The following is a 23,102-nucleotide window of genomic DNA, read 5'->3' on the forward strand; positions in this document are numbered from 1 at the left end:
TTGAACTACACCTACGCCCTGCACCCTTACTACGCCCCACCTGGCGTGTGGGATGGCTCGCTGCTGGTCTACGTTAAACTCCAGCCAGCGAGCCACAGGAGCGACTCACTCCCCGGACCCAGGCCGGTCGAGCCCTGTAATCCAAGAAGGAGCTCGCCCCTCACCTCAGTAGAGGTGCCCCAAAAGGAGCTCACCAGTTGCTATTTATTTTATTTTCCGCCCCCTATCGGCCCCCCCTCCCCCCCAGTGACCCTAAGGGGGGGGGCACTAGATGGTGGGGCCACCCCCTAACCACACTCCCACGCACAGAGTGGAGTAGGCGAAAAAACAATCGCAGCTCGTCCAATTCTGCTGCGACTGCAAAAAATTCCTACTCGGCCCCCCGGAGGGCGACCCATCATATGCACCCTGTAACAGAGGGAGGGTGGGTGGGTGCCTCACGATGCTCCGGGCGAGACTGCTGCGCCACAAGGCAGCCCCCTCTTATAGGGCTGCCTCCACTCGCCCGGCCAATCGGTGCCCACGCACCGCACCACGTGGTCACGGCACCCGACGTGGGTGCCGTGACTCCGCCCCCCAACATGGCGGCCTCCATCCCCCGCCGATCGCCGCAAACCCCACCGGCCGGTAAGTCGGCTGTTGGAATTGCGGCGCAGGCGGAGTAATAGTCGGACACAAGGTGTGGGTATAACGGGGTCACTTTTATTCAACAACTTAATTCTTAACTTATTAACTTATTTAAAACATTAACCCCACATGACCTGCAGGGTGCAAAATCAAATGGGGGCGGAATAACATGCCCAATTCAGACAGCAACCCTGGGGCGAAAACTCCTTGAAACTGGGTGCGGGTCATGTTGAACTACACCTACCCCCTGCACCCTTACTACGCCCCACCTGGCGTGTGGGATGGCTCGCTGCTGGTCTACGTTAAACTCCAGCCAGCGAGCCACAGGAGCGACTCACTCCCCGGACCCAGGCCGGTCGAGCCCTGTAATCCAAGAAGGAGCTCGCCCCTCACCTCAGTAGAGGTGCCCCAAAAGGAGCTCACCAGTTGCTATTTATTTTATTTTCCGCCCCCTATCGGCCACAGCAGGGGGTGAAATTTTAATTTATTCCCCCTGCTCCCCCCCCTGCACATAAATGTGCAGGCACCTCTGCAGGTCGGCTATAAATCTATCGTTCCCACTATCGGTCAAGTGAACACCGTCCTGCCTGTACAAATCTATGAGGGATGCCCTGATGTCTGGATGGTCTATCACTCCACCCCCAGCCTGAATCACCCACTTCCTAACCGCTCTGTTTACCCTCTTTCTAGCCTTGTCCACTGCGCTAGGACTTCTAGCCTGCCGCCAACTCCTCCTGGGCAGGATGTTGGACCACCACACACACGTATCTGGCCACCGCTCCCAGATCACCTGCAAACTCTCCCAGATGTGCCACAGCAGCTCTACACCTGTCATCGCCCCTAGATCATTCCCACCAACGTGCAATACCAAACAGCCCGGCACCCCTCGCACCCTTCCACTGTCGAACAACAGCGGAAGAACTTCCCGCCAACGTAGGCCTCGTCGGCCCAACCACTGAACCACCGCTCGATCGATCTCCAAACTCGTGCCGGGCATCGTCTCACGGGCCCTCCGCTCGGCCCAGTACACCATGCTGTGGCCACATATCAGGATCCTGCGGCGCCGGTCAAGTCGTCGGGCTGGAGAAAGGGAGGAAGCAGAGCAGCATCAGACTGGCGGCCCGGCGCCTCCCCCCCCCGCCCCGCCCCACTCACCTAGGGGCGGATGTACGTCCGGAAGGCCCCAGATCTCCAGCGGCCCACTGTCTTTATATCCAGCCTGCTGAAACCTTCGACTGCTGCCAACGACGCTGCACCTATTCTGAATGAGTGAGTCCCGTAACGTCTGGGGTCCAAGCCCAGCCTTGCCAGCGCCTTGGACGTGACAGCCCAGAACTGGTACCTGGTCAGGGGTTCCCCGGACACATGACAAAACAAAAAACCCGGCTCTACACCCCTGTGGGCCCAATACGCCACCAGAGCTGCCACCGGGCACACCCGCCGGTTGTTAGCCCGGGAAAGTTGGACCGTCACGCCTCTACCCCTCTGGTCGGTCTTGGACCGTCGAAGCCTCAAGGACACCGAGCTACGACCTAACTTGATATCCCTAGTGGTGAACGCCTGGCCGGAGCTATCGGCTCTGGAAGCTGCTAGAACCTCGCTGACCCGAAAAGCCCCGAAAAACAAGGTCACCGCCGCGGCGTGGTACAATGACGCCTCATAAGCAGAGCGGCAGAGCCGACCCCACAGCTCGTAAAGCCCCATCAAGTGGGTGAGCTTGAGGGGACGCCTGCTGTCACCCCGGGCCTGACCTTTCTCCCTGATCCAACCCTCTAATGTCTTTCTAATCCTGAAATCCCCTGTGGTGTCCGCAAAGCCCCGAGACTTGGCGACGAAGGCCAGGCCTGCCAACTTGCCCCTAATCGTCCGGGCAGACAACCCACGGCGGTGGTCAAGCGCGCAAAATTCAAGTAGGTGTTCGACCGGGGCCGGCCAGAGCTGATCGTATCTCCTATCATGACGAAAAGCCCAAAATTCCCTACCTGCCCGCTGGTACGCTCTCCTGGTGCTGGGAGCTATGGACAAATCCATGGCCTTGCTTACGTCGGCCCTCCAATCAGCCACAGATGCTGTGGGGCTGCTTCCGGGTACTCCTCGGCCTGTGGGGCAAGCAGCCGGAACCTAGCCAACTGCCCCCTGGACAGAGCGTCAGCCACCCCGTTTCTCACCCCCGGAACATGATGTGCCCGGAAAAGCATATTGTTGGCGAGGCATCTCCTAACCATGTGCCGGACCAAACCCATAACCCGCTCGTTCCTAGATGAAAGAGTATTCACTACATGCACCACCGCCATATTGTCGCACCAGAAGTGGACTGTCCTACCGGCAAAACTGGATGCCCACAACTCAATGGCCACGACTATTGGGAATAACTCCAAAAATGTCAAATCCCTACAGATAGCCCCACCGAGCCACTCCTGCGGCCAGTCAGCCCGGAACCATTTGCTTTGCCACACCACTCCAAAGCCGGTCGTGCCCGCCGCATCGGACTTCACTTGGAAGTCCGCTTTCAGCAGCATATCCTGCCTCCACAATGACACACCGTTGTATCCGTCCAGAAACCCTTGCCACACCACGAGGTCCTCCCTAACACTCTTCGATAACCTGATCCTGTGGTGCGGTTTTGACACTCCAACCGTTGCCCTGTACAGTCTAAACATAAAGGCCCTTCCTGGCGCGATCACCCGACAAGCAAAATTTAACAGGCCAGCCAGCTCCTGCACCTGTTTCAAAGTCACCTTCTTTGCGGCTCGTGCGGCCCTCACCGCCTCCTTGAGTCTAGTCAGTTTGTCATCGGGTAGCCTACACGTTTGTGCAACGGAGTCCACCTCGATGCCTAAAAATGTCAGTTTGGTTGAAGGCCCCTCGGTCTTTTCGTGAGCCAAAGGTACACCTAAATCCGCGCATAAAGCCTGGAAACCCATCATTCCCTGCTGACAATCGACGGCGCCCGCCGGCCCCGCGAATAGAAAATCATCCAAATAATGTACGACAGACGCAAAGCCCGTACTCTTAACATGTGCCCACTCCAAAAATGAACTAAACTTCTCAAACAACGAGCAGGATATAGAACAACCCATTGGCAAGGCTCTATCAACAAAGAACCCGCCCTCGAACTGGAAACCCAACAAGTCGAAATCCCCCGGGTGAATGGGCAAAAGCCGGAAGGCCGATTTGATATCACACTTCCCCATCAGCGCCCCCACTCCGCACGCCCGGACCATCGCGACCGCCGTCTCGAATGGCGTGTAGCGCACCGAGCAGAGCTCCTCGGGAATGTGGTCGTTCACCGATTCACCAGGGGGGAACGACAGGTGATGTATAAGCCTAAACTCACCCGCGGCCCTCTTGGGCACCACACCGAGTGGGGACACCTGCAGGAAGGGCAGGGGGGGCTCCGCAAAGGGGCCCAAAACCCGGCCCTCGCGCACCTCCTTCATAATTTTGTCCCGCACCACGTGGCCCATTCCTGCCACAGACCTCAAATTGTCCACCATGCATGCCCTGCGCGGCCCCCCATACGGGATCCTGAAACCCGCGGTAAACCCTGCGAGCAGGAAATCCGCCCCCTTCTTGGGGCGGTAGCCGGTGAGCCAATGCTGCAACCTGTCCAATCTAACGGGGGTTGGGCCCCTTACCTTGAGCCCCCCCAGGCTGGGGTTTGGCGGGGGTCCCAGCGTCCTTGGAGCCGGCCCCACCGCGCCCCCTGTAACAAGCGGAGGTCGGGTGTCTGCCACTACACAATGAGCAGGCGTGGCGAAAACGACAATATGCCCTGGAACAGGCCCCTCTAGCGCCGTACTCGTAACAGTACGGCTGACCTCGAAAGGACGACCCAGCCGTGCTGCGTTGGCCGGAGGCCGGGGTCCCCGTCCCCACCGCCGGGCGGGGAAGAGTAGCCTCCTTGCCCGTGGTTAACAGCAAATGACCTGTGGGTGTTCGCCCACTGGCCGGAGTTGACGCTTGCTGCGTGGCCTGAAGCCACAAATCGTTATGCCGCATATCCCACGGCCAGTGCCTGTTGTGGGCGGCGAACCTGCGAAAATCCTCGTCATATCGCTTCCAAGCCTCCCCCCCAAACTCCTGATACGCTCTCAGAATCATGTTCATGTACAAGATGAGCTCATGTGTCTTATGGACATCATCTTCTACCACCACAGAGTGGTAGGCCAAAAATGCATACGCCCACGACAGAATTCCCTTGTCCATTTTGGTACCTTTTGGGTCCTCCGACCCCTTCTTGCCCTCTTTATCCTTCTCCTTCTTTGACTTAGGCGGTAGCAAAATCTGAAACATGTCCACGTAAGCGCCCCGCCAAATTTTACGTTTGAGGGACTGGGACATGTGCATACTGAGCGGAGTGTCTGGTAGACCCGGCGCGAAAGGATTATCGCTGTCAAAAGAAGTACTGGTAGACCCCGAGGTAGTTGACCCAGAGCTGTCCCTCGAGGTATCCCTCTTCCGTTTGTGCCTCCTAGCCCCCGTCTTTCTACGCCCCCGCCTCCAGACCTGCGCAGCTGTGCGGGAGCGCCAGGTCCTCTGACCCCCATGTGTCGTGCGTTTTGAAGCCCGTAGCCGGCCACGAGGCCCTCTTGGGAGGGACCACCGGTGCCTAGGCATAGGGCACTCACCCCAGTGAGAGGAGTCGTCATCCGCCTCCTCAGAGCCGGATACCCTCCTGCTGGCCTTCCTCCGCTTGGTCTTTGACTGCGCATGCCGGTCCTCGTGGGATCTCTGCGGGCTCCCAGCCGACTCCGATGAGCTCCGAGCCCCATCCGCGCCGGCAGCTGGCGTGGCCCGGCCCCGACGAGACCTGCCCCGCTTCTTTGGCCTCTCTTCCAGTTTCTCGAGTAATGAAGACAGTATACGTGAGGAAACAGAAAGCGAATCCCTCGCCCCCTGCCCCCTTCTGGCAGGCCGTGAAGCAGAAGCCTCTGCTTCAGAGAAACCTGATTCCCTACCACTGAGAGGCCCCTCCTCAGCGCTGGAAAACTCCTCTGGGGCCCCCAGTGGGTCCACGGGCGGGGCCCGGCCCTGGCGGGGCCCCCTTGCCCCCACTGCCGCTCCCCTACGGCCCCTCGAGCGCCCCCTGGGGGTCGCCACCCCCCTGGGGCCATCCTCGTTATCCTGCCTCCCGGCAGACCCTGCCCTTGGGGCCTCGCTCCACGCCCGCTTGGGCGCCCTCCTTCTTCCGGTGCGGCGGGGCTCCGTGGGGGGGGCCCCCGGCCCTCCGGCCTGCCCCCCCGAGGCCCGCCGCCGTGCCCCCGCGCGACCACGTCCGCCCCCCCGCCATGCCTCCCTGATCCAATGCGCCTCCAAACCCTGTGGGGGGTGTCGCCGAAGCGAACTAAGGCTCCAGCCGCCGCTCGCGGCTCTTCCGGCCTCGAAGGCCTGACGCTCCGGCGCTCCTCGGCCGCGCACCAGGCCTTCAGGCCTGTGACGCAGCTCGCTGGGGGGAAAGACAGCAGCAGCCTCGCCTCACGATGCTCCGGGCGAGACTGCTGCGCCACAAGGCAGCCCCCTCTTATAGGGCTGCCTCCACTCGCCCGGCCAATCGGTGCCCACGCACCGCACCACGTGGTCACGGCACCCGACGTGGGTGCCGTGACTCCGCCCCCCAACATGGCGGCCTCCATCCCCCGCCGATCGCCGCAAACCCCACCGGCCGGTAAGTCGGCTGTGGGAATAGTTGAAAAATGGTAACGCTATAAGTGTGGATGAAGTCACTGCAGAAATGTTACAATACAAATGACGTTTATGGATGGCTAGGTAAATTAAATCATAACAGTTTATTAAATTTGTATGCCATTCATATGGATGATTGTGTGTAAGGTTGCATTTGTATCTGATGATTCAAAGAAAGCCATTGCGGTTCACCTTTAAGAAGAAATTAAATAGCAAGAATGAATACAGAAAGTTAGCTTCTTAAGTATGCTTAGGAATCAGAGACTTTGATTGAATATAAGAGGTAATAATGAGCAAAACCTGGGAAAGTTCACTGCATTTTTTATGCCGGGCAAAAATGTGCAAACCAGATTTTCAAGTCTTCAGCAGATCATTAAGAAATATAGAAATCTTGCATATAAATGTATGGAATGGTTAGTGAGGAAGCAATTCCTCCATGTTGATTAATATCTGTATTAATAAATATATGAGGAGTATTTGTCATTGCATTAGAGTGTGTTGGCTAGAAAAAGGAATGATATGAGTTTTTGTATGGAGATGATGCCATGTTGCTGGCTGAAAAGCCAATTAATTTTCAGTGAATCTTAGAAGGAATTTTACAATGCACTAAGAAGTGTGCATTTTAAAATTAATCAATCAAAGACCCATGCATTTGTATTTAATAGAAATAATGGAACAGGTGATGCACAATGTGCATAAATGGTAAATGTTGTGGTTCAGCCTGAGTCAGAGCAAAGACCAGCTGCGTCTCTGCTGGCTCCATGCCCGGGGGAGGCTGAGAGCGAAGAGGAGAATTCTTGGCAGCCAGACAGGGGAGATTACAGTCAGGAATGTGACGAGGAAGAAAGGCCTGGGGAAGGGCTCTCGCAAGCAAGTAGCTTGGATTCTTTGGAGTCCTTGAAGTCATTGGATGACGAAGTACAAGCTATCATTAGTAGGCGACAGAGACGCATAGATCAAGGGAGGCAGCAACTGAAGAGATATTATCAGCGTTGAATGAGGAACACCAGGGGGTTGGGTGTGGTCCTCATTAGCAGGAAGGGTTTATAAGGCAGGCAAACTCTTTCGGCAGCGTGGAGTGTTATCACAGTGGAGTTGCTGTTATCTGCCTTTTCTCTCAGCGTTTTGTTCCTGGCTCGTGGCCCAGCAGTCTTGAAGACCCGTGGGAGGTTTGTGCCTGTTAGCAACAGCCTCGTTTGTCATCAAGGATCCTGTGTTTTTGTATGAACAATTGCCTTCATGTATCTATTTGGAGTTCTAGTGTTTTCCTGACTTGTAAGGACATTTTCTGTTGGCTTCTTTTCTCTTTACCATTATAAAACTGTGTTTGGATTCAACCGGTGTGTCTGGCTTATCTTTTTGGGGTGGTCATAGCTTCCGGAGTGACCCAGACAGAACAGTAAAATTAGAGGAAGATGATGCATTTGGTATCTGGTAGATAGGTCTTTACTAAAAGTGAAAGGATAAATTTTAAGACATTAACATTTTGACCCAAAGATGGTGGGTAGCATGTGGAGTGTTGCAAAAATGATTATTATTATTTCTTTTAAAAAAAATAGGTTTAACGGTGTGTTTCTCTTTTCTATTTCAGGAGAATGAGAATTGGTGTCAGGAAAGCAAAAGTTGAATATACAAGGAATGTATGATAAAACAAAAAAGTCATAGAGTCACAATCAGATACTGTTTCAAGATTTAATGCAAAAATGAAAGACAAGTATGAAAAAATATTTTGGTATGATCTGTGTATAAAAACAGAACAATCAGAATGATATTATAAAATACATTTATGAAAGAGGAAAATGGGTCAAGGAAGGAGACAACAATTATTTGTTGGAGTGAATTTATGAGGTCATCAAAAAGAAAAAAAAATAAGATTCTATGTAGAGATGATATAAGCAAGACTAATTTGCCAAATTAGAAAGATGTGAATAGGTGCTGGTGTAAAATACAAGTAACTTTATCAATGAGGAGCAAAAATCATGTATACATACAGGTATATAGACCTACCATTGTAGTCTCTTTCAGAATAAGCAACGTAATGAGAACGAAAGAGTAGTAAGGATTAGTAAACTAAATAAAATAAAAGACTGAAATAACAATGCAAAGTTGGGGGGAGAGGGCAGGAGGAGTAAAACTGAACCAATAAACAAACTTTACATATAGATCTGTCTGTTGATTCAGTTTTAAATAGGAGTCTCTGAATTAGACCAGAATTGCATTAAATTCTATTGTATTGCAAAAACATTAGCTTTACAGGATACTGGGTTTTTTCCCCATAAAGTTGCAGATACACCTATATCTGATGTAATACTTTTTATTCCCCTTTTTTCTACAAACCTTCTCCCCACTTTCAGGATATACAGGGTGCATTCCAAAAGTAATGCAATTTTTTTAAAAAAAGTAATTTATTGAACAGATTTGCACAAACACTTAAAATTCTTCAAAGTATTGTCCGTGGGCCTCTACACATTTTTTCCAGCAACTCTGCCATGAGTGGTACGTGCTCTGGAAGGCGTCTTTGGGGATCTCTTGCAAGGTCTTCGTCACGACTGATTGGATCTCTTCTATGGACAGGGCTGGGAACAAAAAGAAGTCTGCTAAGGTGACATCGGGACTATAGGGGGGAAGGCAGCATTGGCACCTGGTGTTTGGCCAGGAACACATGAACTCGTAGCTCGTTGTGGCAAGGCGCGTTTTTCATCCATAGAACAGATCCAATCAGCCGTGACGAAGATCTTGTGAGAGGTCCCCGAAGATGCCTTCCAGGGCCCGTACTGGTCATGGCAGAGTCACTGGCAAAATGTGTAGAGGCCCAAGGACAGTACTTTGAAGAATTCTTAAGTGTTTGTGCAAATCTGTTCAATAAATTACTTAAAAAATAATAATTGCATTACTTTTGGAACGCACCCTGTAAGCTGGACATGATGAAAGGGTGATGCAAACAAATACAGTGGCTACAATGTTTGAATATTTCCTTATTAAGCATTAAGAATTAAGACCCATCTATACCGCCAGGCATGGGGGATTTGAGACACCTTTTCCCCAGGCTCTTTATATTTTATGTTTGGTATGTATGTGTTGTCAGGTTTTAATATGATAGGGTTTTAGTTATTTCTTTTTAATATTAGATTTGTTTCACTATAATACTGTTTTTATCATTGTTGTGAGCCGCCCCGAGTCTTCGGAGAGGGGAGGCATACAAATCTAATAAATTATTAATAAATATATAAATTATTATTATTATTATTATTATTATTATTATTATTATTAGTAGTAGTAGTAGTAGTAGTAGTAGCAATTACCTTGACTAAGCATTTCAAATCTGTATTAAAATAGAAGCTTTGCTATCCTCAGTATGTTTTGAACTGAAAATGTTTCAATATTTGAAGGACCGGTTAAAAAGTAAATCCTTCTAAGTTTCATTTATTCATGGTTTTTTATATATACCATACCATATCCATATTCTCAAGAAATGTCACATTCTGCAAAAATTGTGATATTCAAATTTATGGAAAAAAAGGCAAGAGGAGGGGGGAGGGAAGCAATTTCAGTATATATTCAAAGGCCCAATTAGAAAATGGTTTTCCCAAGCATCCACAATGCTCTTAGAATACAAAGCTTTAGGAGATTCAGCTAAATTTCATGGCCATTTCATGGATCATTAAGAGTAGCCCGGAACTCAAATGCTAGCCTGATCCCCTTTCAAGGTGGAACTTTCATGTATTGTATCATTTTCTGCTTCCCAGAGGTTCATTTCCAGGTATCTAGTCTTGAGCATGACAGAGTAGACATGGCTGTATCTTGTGCATATTGCATATGAAGAGACAACGGTATAATAGGTAAGACATTTTTTTTTGGGGGGGGGGGTTCTTTAGATAATTTATATAGCTGCCAATCTCAATGAAATGACACTGGAGAATATGCGAAGATTAAAAATACCCAGCAATTAAAACAGTAATCCATGATACTGAATGATATCTGTCAGGTATCAATGAATCAATGAAGATATTAATGAAGGAAATGAAATTTCCTGACAGAATAATTAATCAATAAAACAACTTGCCTCTAAAAACTATGGGTGCTCCAATATTGGAGGTTTTTAAGAATAAATTGTACAAGCATTTGTCCAAAATGGTGTAGAGTCTCCTGTTTAAGAATGGGATTGGACTAGAAGACTCTAAGGTCCTTCCATCTCTGTTATACCTTTCAATTATAAAATACTATGCACCATATTAAGATATTTATGAACGGAGAGAGCCAGTGGTAACAAGGTCAGCCAATAAATAGGCATAGCAATTACGTTAGGCAAAGACAAATGTCTTCTGAGTCTGCAGAGAATTGAAACTGGGCGTGGCTCAGTCCACTCTACTTTCTGTTCACTCTGTGCTTGTCTGATCTGCTGAAATGAAACTAACTCCTGCTTGTGTTTACTTGAAGAAAGAATTCTGCTAATGGCGTTGTAAATTCATCTGTTATTATGTTTATAAAGAAGTTATTGAATCCAGCTGAATCAGTCATCTGTTTTTCTAAAATAATATTAAGAAATTATATTTAAAAATATTGTTTTTTATAAAGCCTCTTTCAACAAGTATGGACTTTCAGGAAAGTTGCTTGCAAAAGCTCTATCTATTAATAAAATTTGGAAACAAGAATAGGAATTTTTAAAATAAGTGAAAAGAATTTCAACTGGTCCAAAATGTAGGAGCCCAACTGATAATGGATGCCACTGAGCATTTTCATGTAACATCCCTGCTTCAAATCTTACACTGGCGATCAGTTATTTCCCTGGTGTTGGCATTGGTGGTCACTTATAAAATCCTGTATCACTTCAGACCAGGATATCTTTGATACCAACTATTTCCTTAGGTTTCTCTCCATTAAATACAACCTGGAAATCTGATCTCCCTTCAAATAGCTTTTTTTCAGATAGTTGGTCTTCCTTCAGATAGCTTCAGAGAATGTCGTCTTCAGAAATCCAGGGATGAGACTTGTAAATTGTGGTCTGCCAGCTAGTTGCGCTAGCTTGTTGCCCTAGCTTGTTTCTTGTTGAAGTCATTCCAGAGAGCTGGAATTGGAATGACTGGAATTGTTGTGAAGAGGGAAGTCCCCAATAGACTATGCATAGATATTTATTATTCCTTCAGAATGAAGTTTATTCCTATTTTAATGTTAAGTTTTTCATCTTGTTATTCTTTTGTTATTTTGATGTAGCACTTTTAATCCTCTTAGCAGAAAGAGTTTTGTAAGCCTCTTTGAATTTTCGTAGACTAGTGTAGCATATAAGCACTCCCCCCCCCAACCATTTAATCATATGCAATTCTCAGAAATTGCATGAACAAGTTCTGTCAGGTTTTTTTAGCAAGCTTTTTCAGAAGTGATTTACTTTTTCCTCTTTCCGAGGGCTGAAAAAATTGTCCAACTCTAACCACTGCACAAACCAGCCCACCAATAATAATCAGCACTAGTAAGGAAGTGAATAGACTATTACTGCTGTACAGGAAATCCTCAATTTACAGCCATTCACTCAGTAACCATTTGAAGTTTTGCTAAAAAAAGTTACTTATGATAGATTTTTTTCACTTATGATTGTCACAGTGTTGCTGGGCCACATAATCAGAATTTGGGTGATTCGCAACAAGAATGTATTAATAATGGTTGCAGTATCTTGGCAACTTTCCCACCAGTTTCTGACAAGCAATGCCAATGGTGAAAGCCAGATTTGCTTAACAACCACAGCAAAGAAGGTAATAAAATCAGGTATATCTCACTCAGTGAAGGGCGGCAAATCTTTTTACTACCACACTTTGGGCGTGGCTTGTTTTGTGGGTGTGACTTGCCAGCCATGTGACTAGGTGGGAGTGGCTTGATGATTATGTAACTGGGGGTGGCTTAAAGATCATGTGACTGGCTTAAAGGTGGCCAATTTGACGTCACTCACGTCAAGGGCTTGGGTTAGGGTTAGGGTACCTGGCCTCTCCTCAAAGAGATACAATTTCCCTTACTATTACTGAACATCCAAAATGTACTATTGATTCTATGTATATATGCCATAGGTGTACGTACATATTACACACATGCACACAAAAATATACATTATCTACTATATAAAGTGTATTTACACACACACATGCACAACTCTTCTAAAATTATACACATTTAACCTCATTTACTGTGATAGGAAAAACATACCCAGAAACCAGAAGGGAAAAAAAGAAAAAAAAATCAAACTTTTTCTACCGGTTGTGCGTACCTGACCATACCCATAGGAGCCCATCACTGGACTCTCACTTTACAATGACCTCACTTTGCGGTGAAAGTTCTAGTCACAAATACAGGTCTTACTGTACTAATACAGTAAACAAAACAGACCTGCTTGCACATCTATCAATTCACATCATGCAATGCATTTATAGATTTTTGTGGTGCCATTAGCAAAAAAAGGCTCTAATCCTCTAATGATACAGAGCAATGGAACAAGATAACATCTGTATAGTCTTAGCTGAGCTATTTCAGCAGGATCATCTATCAGGAAAGCTAATTTATAACATGGGTGCTGTGCTCCATTTTAACCATCCTTTGTATCAACTTAAGTACAATTGCTGAGGGCTCTCTTCTTGTAGATCAAGACAGTGAAAGTCTGAAGATGATCCTTCTCACTGACACCCTCCAGATCACCAAATAACTTGCTTATCCCCTGAGTTTTAGTGGGCTCCTTGTCTCATCTCTCACTTTAGGAGGGTTATTAAAGCATTAATTATATACATAGAATCAATAGTACATTTTGGATGTTCAGTAATAATAAGGGAAATTGTATCTCTTTGAGGAGACGCCAGGTACCCTAACCCTAACCCCACCCTTCATGTGAGTGACGTCAAATTGGCCACCTTTAAGCCAGTCACATGATCTTTAAGCCACCCCCAGTTACATGATCATCAAGCCACTCCCACCTAGTCAAATGGCTGGCAAGTCACACCCACAAAACAAGCCACGCCCAGAATGTGACAGTAAAAATATTTGCCGCCCTTCACTGAGTGAGATATACCTGATTTTATTACCTTCTTTGCTGTGGTTGTTAAGCAAATCTGGCTTGCACCATTGGCATTGCTTGTCAGAAACCAGGTGGGAAAGTTGCCAAGATACTGCAACCACCGGGTGTTTTAATAGGTTGGTTGAGGATGGTTTGATTGTATACTATTGTTATTTTGAACTGCCTTGAGTTTTTGGAGTGGGTCGTAGGCAAATATTTGTATGTGTAAATAAATAAATTAGGTACATCTGATGCTCAAAGTTAAATTTTCACACCTATTCCTTTCCACCACTGTGTTGCCACTTCTGTCCCGAATCGTTAGACTGAAGCCAAAGCCATCCTAGATGGTAACTGGATATGCATTATAGTATGAATTAGGATGGTTGATTTGTAAAACAAATCTATAATGATTTTTTACCCAGGGAGAAAAATGTAATTTGCCAAAATTAAATATGCTACAGCACAAGCAGGCATATACATTATGGAATGTGTTAATGCCCATGTTTTTTAAAAAAATATATTTTTATTGATTTTGAAGATATGGTTACATAAAACAAACATACATAAGAGATTCTATTTTTGGAATAAAGAGGAAAAGTGTGGTTAAAACTTTGAGTTTTGAATGTTATAAATGGACTTAGGGTCAATATAAATTAGAAATAAGAGTTTGAAATTAATTATAAAAATGTTTCTTCTGAGAAAATTTTGATCTGAATTCTTTAAAAAATAACATACTAAATTAAGACTTCAGAGGTAGAATTAGAGAAACTAGAAAGAACTAAAGTTTATAATTGAAGGAGAACACTCAAGATCAACAATATAGAATGAAACAAAATACAGTATTTGCTAATATTTAAATGATATTTTTGAACAAATTTTAATAGTGTATGTCTCCATTGATTGACTGAGTTTAAAAGATATGAAAGAAGAAGATTTATACCTGACAATTTGAGACTGATTTCAAAATGGACTTAAAAAGCTATAAGCTATTAGAATGATGGAAAAAGATGTTACATGAACAGACAAAAGAAACTGGCTGATGTTTTAATACTTAAAAGGAATATAAAAATAACAAGCCAAGAAAGTGACATTGATATTTTTCTATAGTAGATTTATAAAAAAGGTTTAATTTAAGCATTGAGAGTTTTATAAGGGAAAAAGAAATGAAAAGAAAACAAATTCTAAAGGATTATTTGATTAAAATAAATGTCATGACTGTTAAAAGTTAAATAAAGAAATAAAGTTGGTTTATTTGATCAAGGTTAAAATATATATGATGTTGTCTCTGGTAACTCTTAAAGGATTTTTGTTGACATCAGTATTGAAATGACAAGGCTTTATAGATTTATACAGATAAAAGAAGGGGGAGTATTTAGTGTATTTTAAGAGAATGTTATGAAAATTATTTATACTTCTTGTACTAGAGGTAGAAGTAACTTCTTTTTATTTCTTTTTTTTTCTTGATTATATTTATATTTTTTATATTTTATTTTAAGTCTTTTATTTTTCTCTTAGTTTGTATTATTTTTTATTATTGTAATTTTAATCTATTAAAATAGTCAAAATGTGAAACTGATTTTAAGTGCAGAGTTGATATGAGGGGTTTAATATTCACAATTTCATTTTAAAGTAACACTATAGTTTAATTTGCAGGAATATATATATATATATATATATATATATATATATATATATATATATATATATATATATATATATATATATATCTGCCTCCAATTTATATCGCTCATTGTATTATAGAATGGAATCAAAACCATATGTAGATGGGCAATGCATTGCTATTAAAATGCATGGTTCTACCATGAAACTGTCATCCTCTTACTATACAAATTATCTCTAATTGGATACAGCTCATTTTATCTCAGCTTGAAAACTATAAAATGTGAATATTATGAATTGTTAACACACATTTCAGAATACAAATGAAATATGCTAAAAAAATCAATAGTAGCACTATTTCTTTATTCTCTTCACTTTTCCATTGAACATTGGAAATGAATAGAGCAATCATTTTGTTTACATATTCAACTACAATCTATCTCAATTATAATCATAAAGGATGACGTTGCAGAATCCATATATCTTCATTTTAAAGACATTTGTTGGACAATGTTGTAAGCCCTCGAAGGATGTCAGCACCTAATCAAATTTGGCAGATCTTTAGAAAGCATGGTCAAATCTGGTTGATATTTAGTTGATGGATTTGATTTACTTCAAGGTCCATAGATTAAATTAGGAAGTGAAAAAACCCCAAAAATATTTTAGAAAAAGTAATCACACATCAATTTTGTAGTATATGTAATCAACAAGTGATTACCTCAATTTATTGAAGTCTACTCATTTAGCAAAGATGTCTGTTTTTCATATTTAAGATCTATAGAGTGTTAACATACAATAATTGATGTAGTAATTATAGTTCTATATTATTAAATCATGTTATGAATATAAGAAGTTCTAAGTAGTGGAATTCACTAATATTATAAACATAGCTTGTCCATGAAAGATTTGACTTTATTTAACCCTGCTGTTCTGTTTAAGAAAAGTAACAAATCTTATGTTCCCGGGTCACCCTGACCCGGACCGAAAACTCTTCATTTGCAGTGCTTATGTTTGGTCTTTTTGAAAGCTTTTTTCACTTGGAAAGTAGTCTGAACATTTCTGCACACAATGATATGAAAATTGAAATGAAAAAAGTAAATCTTATTGGTTTATTTTGCGGATATAATGCACGCCCCCCCTGTTTTTGTGAATTTTTTTTCAATTTATGGATAGTTTTGCTTGCAAAATGCATTCTATTTTACTAAAGTTGGTATGGGATTGGTAGCTTGAACATTTCTGAACATAATGATATGAAAATTGAACTGGAAAAATTGATGCATATTGGTTTATTTTGTTGATGAAATGCACGCCCCCCCGTTTTTTTTAAATAGTCTTCACTTTATGGATAGTTTTGCTAGCAAAATACATTCTATTTTACTAAAGTTGGTGTGGGATTGGTAGCTTGAACATTTCTGAACATAATGATATGAAAATTGAACTGGAAAAATTGATGCATATTGGTTTATTTTGCACATAAAGTATGCCTCAATTATTTCAATTTATATAAAAATTATGCTGTTAATTTCAAACTTACATACTTTTTTTTAGTAAAATGGATTTGTTTCATAAAATTAGTTCTCTGGCTACAATGTGGTTGATTTTCAAAAGGATATTCCAAATATTTCTAGACAAATATGTATAAACAGTGACAATAATGGCACACAGCAAGGCCGAGGGGGGGTGGCCCTTTTGTGGCAAAAATAAACCAATAAGAACCATTTTTTTCAGTTCATTTATATTTTTCTTATATTCAGAAATGTTCAATTTAGTATATCAAACCTTTTGGGGGAAAATTCCTTAGGGATTTGTAGCCTTAAAAAATAGAAATTGACACGAAATTAAAAAAGGATGGGGGGAGGGGCTTTTTGATCAAAATAAAAATATAAGTCTCAATTTTTCCAGTTCAATTTTCATATCATTATGTTCATAAATGTTCAAACTAGTTTTCCAGTTGAAAAAGTTTTCAAAAAGATCAAATTCAAGTACCTAAAAAAAATATTTTTGGTCCGGTCACATACGAACAGAAACAGATTCAAAGTTATGATTTTTTTTTGCCCAGAAAACAATTAGCCACCACCCCAAAAATATTTTTTGATGATCAGCATTGTTAAATTGAGTAAATGAATGCCTAAGATTTTAAAGAATATTTCGGATTTGGAGCATAAAAAAATAAAAAGTGAAAATGGTTGCAAGCAGCCAAGGGGGGGGGGGTCTTATTTCTGATGTTAAAAAACCAATAAGAATCATTTTTTTCAGTTCCTTTATATTTTTCTTATATTCAGAAATGTTCAAGCTACCAATCCCACACCAACTTTAGTAAAATAGAATGCACTTTGCAAGCAAAACTATCCATAAATTGAAAATTTTTTCACAAAAACGGGGGGGGGGGGCGTGCATTATATCCGCAAAATAAACCAATAAGAATTACTTTTTTCATTTCAGTTTTCATATCATTGTGTGCAGAAATGTTCAGACTACTTTCCAAGTGAAAAAAGCTTTCAGAAAGACCAAACATAAGCACTGCAAATGAAGAGTTTTCGGTCCGGGTCAGGGTGACCCGGGAACATAAGATTTGTAACTTTTTTTGCCCAGCAAAAACTAAGCCCCCCACCCCCCCAAAAAAATTCTCATAGAGAGAACCCCTGAAATGATGAACCTACATGAAATTTCAAGTTTCAGATATGCAGGGAAAATTTTTTACAGGGACTCAAACTTCGCTTCGGGTCACATACGACCCGAACAGAACAGCAGGGTAATTCTGGAAATACCAAATACCATATCTCCTTTGTTAGTGAACGTAGAAAAAAAAAGTATACAGTGACTAAATAATAGAAATATAGTTGTAGCTCAGTACTTGTTAATTGGTTCAGGGAGAAGTGATGAGTATGAAAAGTGCCAAACAAGTCATGTGACTTACCAATTGACCCTTTGTTTCAATCAGGAAGGACTACCAGTCTATCTCTTTTATATGTCAGCAACCTTCCCAGCATGGCCATTTTCCTGTGCATTTTTGGCAGCCTTCCAGCTTTTCCTGTCATAGTGCATGGAGTATCAAACAAACAATGAATATATCAGTACAACATTTTCATGTCAAAATGCAATGAGTACCAAATGAGTTTTGAAACAGTATTGGAGGACCGCTGTGTTTTAGTTCTTTACCAAGAAACTGCAATAGCCTTCTTTTAAGCATTTTGGAAACTTTATAAGAAATGCTGTGTTTCTCATACCAGTAGTCCTTATTCATTGACCACAAATGGGACTAACAACTTGATCACTTTGTGAAGCAGTTGCTTAGTGAACTGTGCTTAGGATAATTGTGCTTAGGATCTGGCTTTCCTTTTCTTTATAGAACTGCAAACATTAGTAGTGTGAGGACTGGTTACAAAGTCACTTTTTCATCACATCACTAACTGTAAAGAGTCACAAAAGAAGGCAGTTGCTAAATGGGAACTAAATGTTGCATTTTCAATATACGATTCACATTTGCGATGGTGACTACTCTACCAAATGATATCAAGCATTATCTATATTGTTAATATATATTTAAATCAGGGGTGAAATCCAGCAAGTTCTGACAGGTTCTGGAGAACCAGTAGTGGAAATTTTGAGTAGTTCGGAAAACCAGCAAATACCACCTTTGACTGACCCCTGAGTGGGATGGGAATAGGAATTTTGCAGTATCCTTCCTCTGACACACCTACCAAGCTAGAACAACAGAACCGATAGTAACAAAAGTTTGGATTTCACCACTGATTTAAATGTAATATTTAATATAGTTATTAGAGTCCACTATGTGTTGTGTTTGGGCTTGGGCCAGCCGTTGCTCCCACAGATGGGAGAGATGCGGCACAAAGTGAGTGCGAAAGCCTGGCTGACAGCCAGGAAGACGTGGCAGACAGCCATGAGGATGAGGCCACTGGTTCAGAGGAGTTGGCAGACAGCACGCAGGACCCAGCAGACAGCCCAGGAGATTTGCAATGCAGTCCCTCAGACAGTCTCTCTTCCTTGTATTCCTCTGCAGACCAATTCATAGACATGCGTAGCTGAAGAGCCATGCAAAGGAGGGCTCACTTGAAGGATTATTACAGGTGATCAGAGTAGCACCTGGGCTGGGTTTGGTTCTTATACTGAGGGCGGGGTATGGTTCCCTTAATGAGGGCTAAAGGTATAAAAGGGAACAGAGGCACAAGGCAAACTGTGGCTGTTTATCTGTGTTACTTTGTGGTTCCTGCTCTGAAGTTTCTGTTCCGTGCCTTTGGATTTCAACCCAGCCTTTTCAGGCACGTGAGAGGTGAAACCTCTGGGACTTGCTGTTTGCTCTAAAGATTCAAAGGACTCCTGAAATGTTTCTGCTCCATGCAGGTTGTCTTTGTTTGCTTTTTCCTGTGTTTTGTATTTGGCTGAATTACGCCTTGCACTATCAGTATTTCCTGACACTAAGGACTGTTTTGGTTAACCCTTTTTTGTTTGTTTAATACAAGTTTGCTGATTAGAACAGCACGTGTGTGTTTGATTTCTTTTCCTCGGACTGTTACGAATTGCCTGAGCCCAGTCAGGCAGAACACTATGTACTTGACTTTTCCTGTTCTGCCTCAATATCCCTGATCAGCGAATCAGTGCTGGATATTTTTGAATCCAATGTTACCAGTACAGGTAGTGAACATAAAGCTCTATTGTTCAATGAGGCACCATATGCTTTAGATCTAAAAAAGTCACAATACAATTTCTGTCATGGCTGAAAAAATGTCTGCCTAAAATCCTGGATATGCTCATGATCATATTAGATAATATAAATGCTAAAAAGAACCATGTTTCATTTATTTTTACTACATTACTAACACTTTACAATAGAAATGAAGCAAGCTATAGTTGCCCATTCTTTCCAATTTGCAAATACCAATTGGAAAAGAAATGGGCAAGCAGATCCTTCTTTCTTTCCTTCCTTCCTCCCTTCCTTCCTCCCTTCCTTCCTCCCTTCTTCCCTCCCTCCCTCCCTCCTGTATATGAGACATAATCTATTTGGCAATTCAGGCTTCACCCTAGCATTGCTTCTATTTCATTTTTGCATTAATTTAGATGAGGTGGATAGTATTTACTATTCATGTAAATGTATTATTCAGTCAGTCTACCAACACTGCTTGCACTAGTGCCTAATAAAATTATGGAGACATTAGTGGCATCCAGTGATAAAATTTCCATCATACTGCTGACACTCATAAAACAAAAGTACCATCTGTCCTATTGAACTTGGGAATTTTCTAGGAATTGGTCAACAGACAGTATCTAAGAGGGAATAAAACTGAAGCACAGTGATAAGAAAAGAAAGAAAGTGGAGTCTGACATTGAGCACCTGGTATGTCAGGGATTATTGATTATATTGCCCAAAATGTATTTTGTGCAAATGCATCCTATAGTAAATCAATTTGAAGTCCAATAAAATATTTATAAACTCACTAGCTGGCAAGTAATCATATGTTTCTAAGTTTCTAAAGAAATGGGATGTATCCTAATAATAAGGAAAAAATCATAGAAGATAATAATACATGTTAACAGCTTATGGTTATTCATAGAAATAATGGAAGGTTGTAAAATATTTTCCAGCAAAAAGGGAAAGTTGACTTAATATTGATGTGAAGCGTCTTACAGCAGTTCACAATCATGAAAGCACGTTTTTTATAGATACAAAGTAATCAGATTTTTTTACAGAATCTTTATTAGGAAACATCAGATGTGCATAGCCCTATCTTATTCTATGGGGTTTGAGCCATCTATCAGGAATTTAATTCATGGATCATTGCACTTAAGAAACAGTATGTAGTGGATTAACTATCCAGATCCCAGGGATTATTTTATTGAAGAAATATACAGAATCTTTCAGAATTGTATGTACAGTTCATGTTGCCTTAAGCATCACAATGTTGCAGATAGCAAAATCACTCCCCCTCCAAAAAAAATAGGGGGGGGAAAGAAACCAATGCAGAAATAGGAATCATGTAAAACTCCATAAAGGGGATATGTCGTAATGACATAATGCAACATGTATGTGTTCTCTCTCGCTCCCTCCCCCTCTCTCTGTCTCTGTCTCTCTGTCTCTGTCTCTGTCTCTCTTTCTCTCTCTGTGTATGTGTGAGCATGTAGGAAAGTTGAATTGTATCATATTGTCATAGACTGGAAAAATTAGATATGTGTGCCTTATTCATTTACTAGTTAAAAGGGGATTTCTGTTACCGTACATCTAATCCTCTTTTTAATTGAGTCTTGGTTTAATGGGGAAAATCAATGCCCTCTACTTAGGAAGTAGGACAAGGTCAGATTGATGAAAGCAGTTTTGTGATACAAGCCGTGCTATATGGTCATTATCTCAAGCATGCTCTTCTAAGAGTCAGATCTTGCAGTATAGCATTGAAAGCAACAAGTTCCCCTAGAGCAGAGGTCTTCAAACTTGGCAATTTTAAGACTTGTGGACTTCAACTCCCAGAATTCTCTAGCCAGTATAGCTGGCTAGAGAATTCTGGGAGTTGAAGTCCACAAGTCTTAAACTTGCCAAGTTTGGGGACCCCTGCCCTAGAGGCAACTGACGAGAGAGCTAATCACTCATTTGATACCATAGGCATGTCCATCTCTTCTTGTTCTATAAAGAGACTCGGTTCCAAGTAAACATGGAGTATGACCCTCTGTCTCTTACTTAATATTGCATTGCATTTGAATTTTATTGAGTTTCCTACTATGATTTGATTGCTTATTTAGTATCCTATGACTCAGGGGTGGTTTCTAACTTATCTCACTGCCATTTTACTTCCTCCCGTCCAGGGGTGAGCTACCATCCCTGGCCCTCCTGGAACGGGCCTGCAGCATGCCTTTTGCATGCCCTCACATGCGATTCAGCTTCTGCTTCTGCTCATGCGCAGAAGCTGAATCTCCTGTGAGGACATGTGTGTGTGAGATTTCCAGGGTTCTTTTGCTTCTGCACATGCAAAATAGGCAAAAGCAAGGTAACAAGTGTTGGTTATGACCTTTAAAGCCCTTCATGGCATCGGACCAGAATATCTCCGAGACCGCCTTCTGCCGCATGAATCCCAGTGACCGATTAGGTCCCACAGAGTGGGCCTTCTCCGGGTCCCGTCAACTAAACAATGTCGGTTGGCGGGCCCCAGGGGAAGAGCCTTCTCTGTGGTGGCCCCGACTCTCTGGAACCCGCTCCCCCCAGAGATTAGAACTGCCCCTACCCTCCTCGCCTTTCGTAAACTCCTTAAAACCCACCTTTGTCGAACTGAGATATCTCCCCCGGGCCTATACAATTTATGTATGGTATGCTTGTATGTATGTCTGTTTAATAATGGGGTTTTTTAATATTTTAAATTGTAAATTATTAGATTTGTTATGAACTGTTTTTATTGTGTTGTGAGCCACCCCGAGTCTACGGAAAGGGGTGGCATACAAATCTAATAAATAATAATAATAATAATAAGTGTCCGCTCGCCCCGGCCAGCTGCCATTCGTCCTCCCAAGCCTCTCATGGTGGTTCCCTCCGCCTGCTTGCCCTTCCTCCCCACTCTGCCTTGCCGCCACCCCCTCACCGCCATGCACTCCCCCTGGTGCCTCTTGCTGTGGCTCCCCCACTACCGCCCACTCTGCCATGCTGCTGCCCACCGTGCTGCACTGCGAGAGGCCTGCCTGGCCCTTAGCTTGATCCAGTGATGTCCTGCAAGGGCACTGAGACCATGCAGGCCAGGTGGTCCCGAACCCCAACCACGTGGCCTGCTCTGTGCTCTCCTGCGCCGCAGGCATATCTATCTCCTGCGGAGCAAGACAGCAGGTGCATAGCTGGAGCTCAGGCAGGCTGCTTTTGCCAGCTGCCGCTCTAGGCGCCACAGCGAGATTCCGTCTGCTGTGCATGTGACATGCACAGCACAAACATCTTTCTGGCAGCAAAAATTGTGGAAAAATTGAATCCGCTAAAGCAAAAAACCCGGTAATTTTTTACTGGAATTGCTCCTGGTGGCAACGGAGTGAGGCTACATGCTCCATTTCCACTGCCGGAACAGCATTTCTGACCATTCCGGGTCCTGCCCACCACTGCTCCCATCCCATGCGGCCATGCCTCATTGGAAGGTATGCGCTTCACAAGAAAAAAATGAATTAA

This window comes from Erythrolamprus reginae, chromosome 7 (genome assembly GCF_031021105.1).
Source record: "Erythrolamprus reginae isolate rEryReg1 chromosome 7, rEryReg1.hap1, whole genome shotgun sequence".
NCBI classification, from domain to species: Eukaryota; Metazoa; Chordata; class Lepidosauria; order Squamata; family Dipsadidae; genus Erythrolamprus; species Erythrolamprus reginae.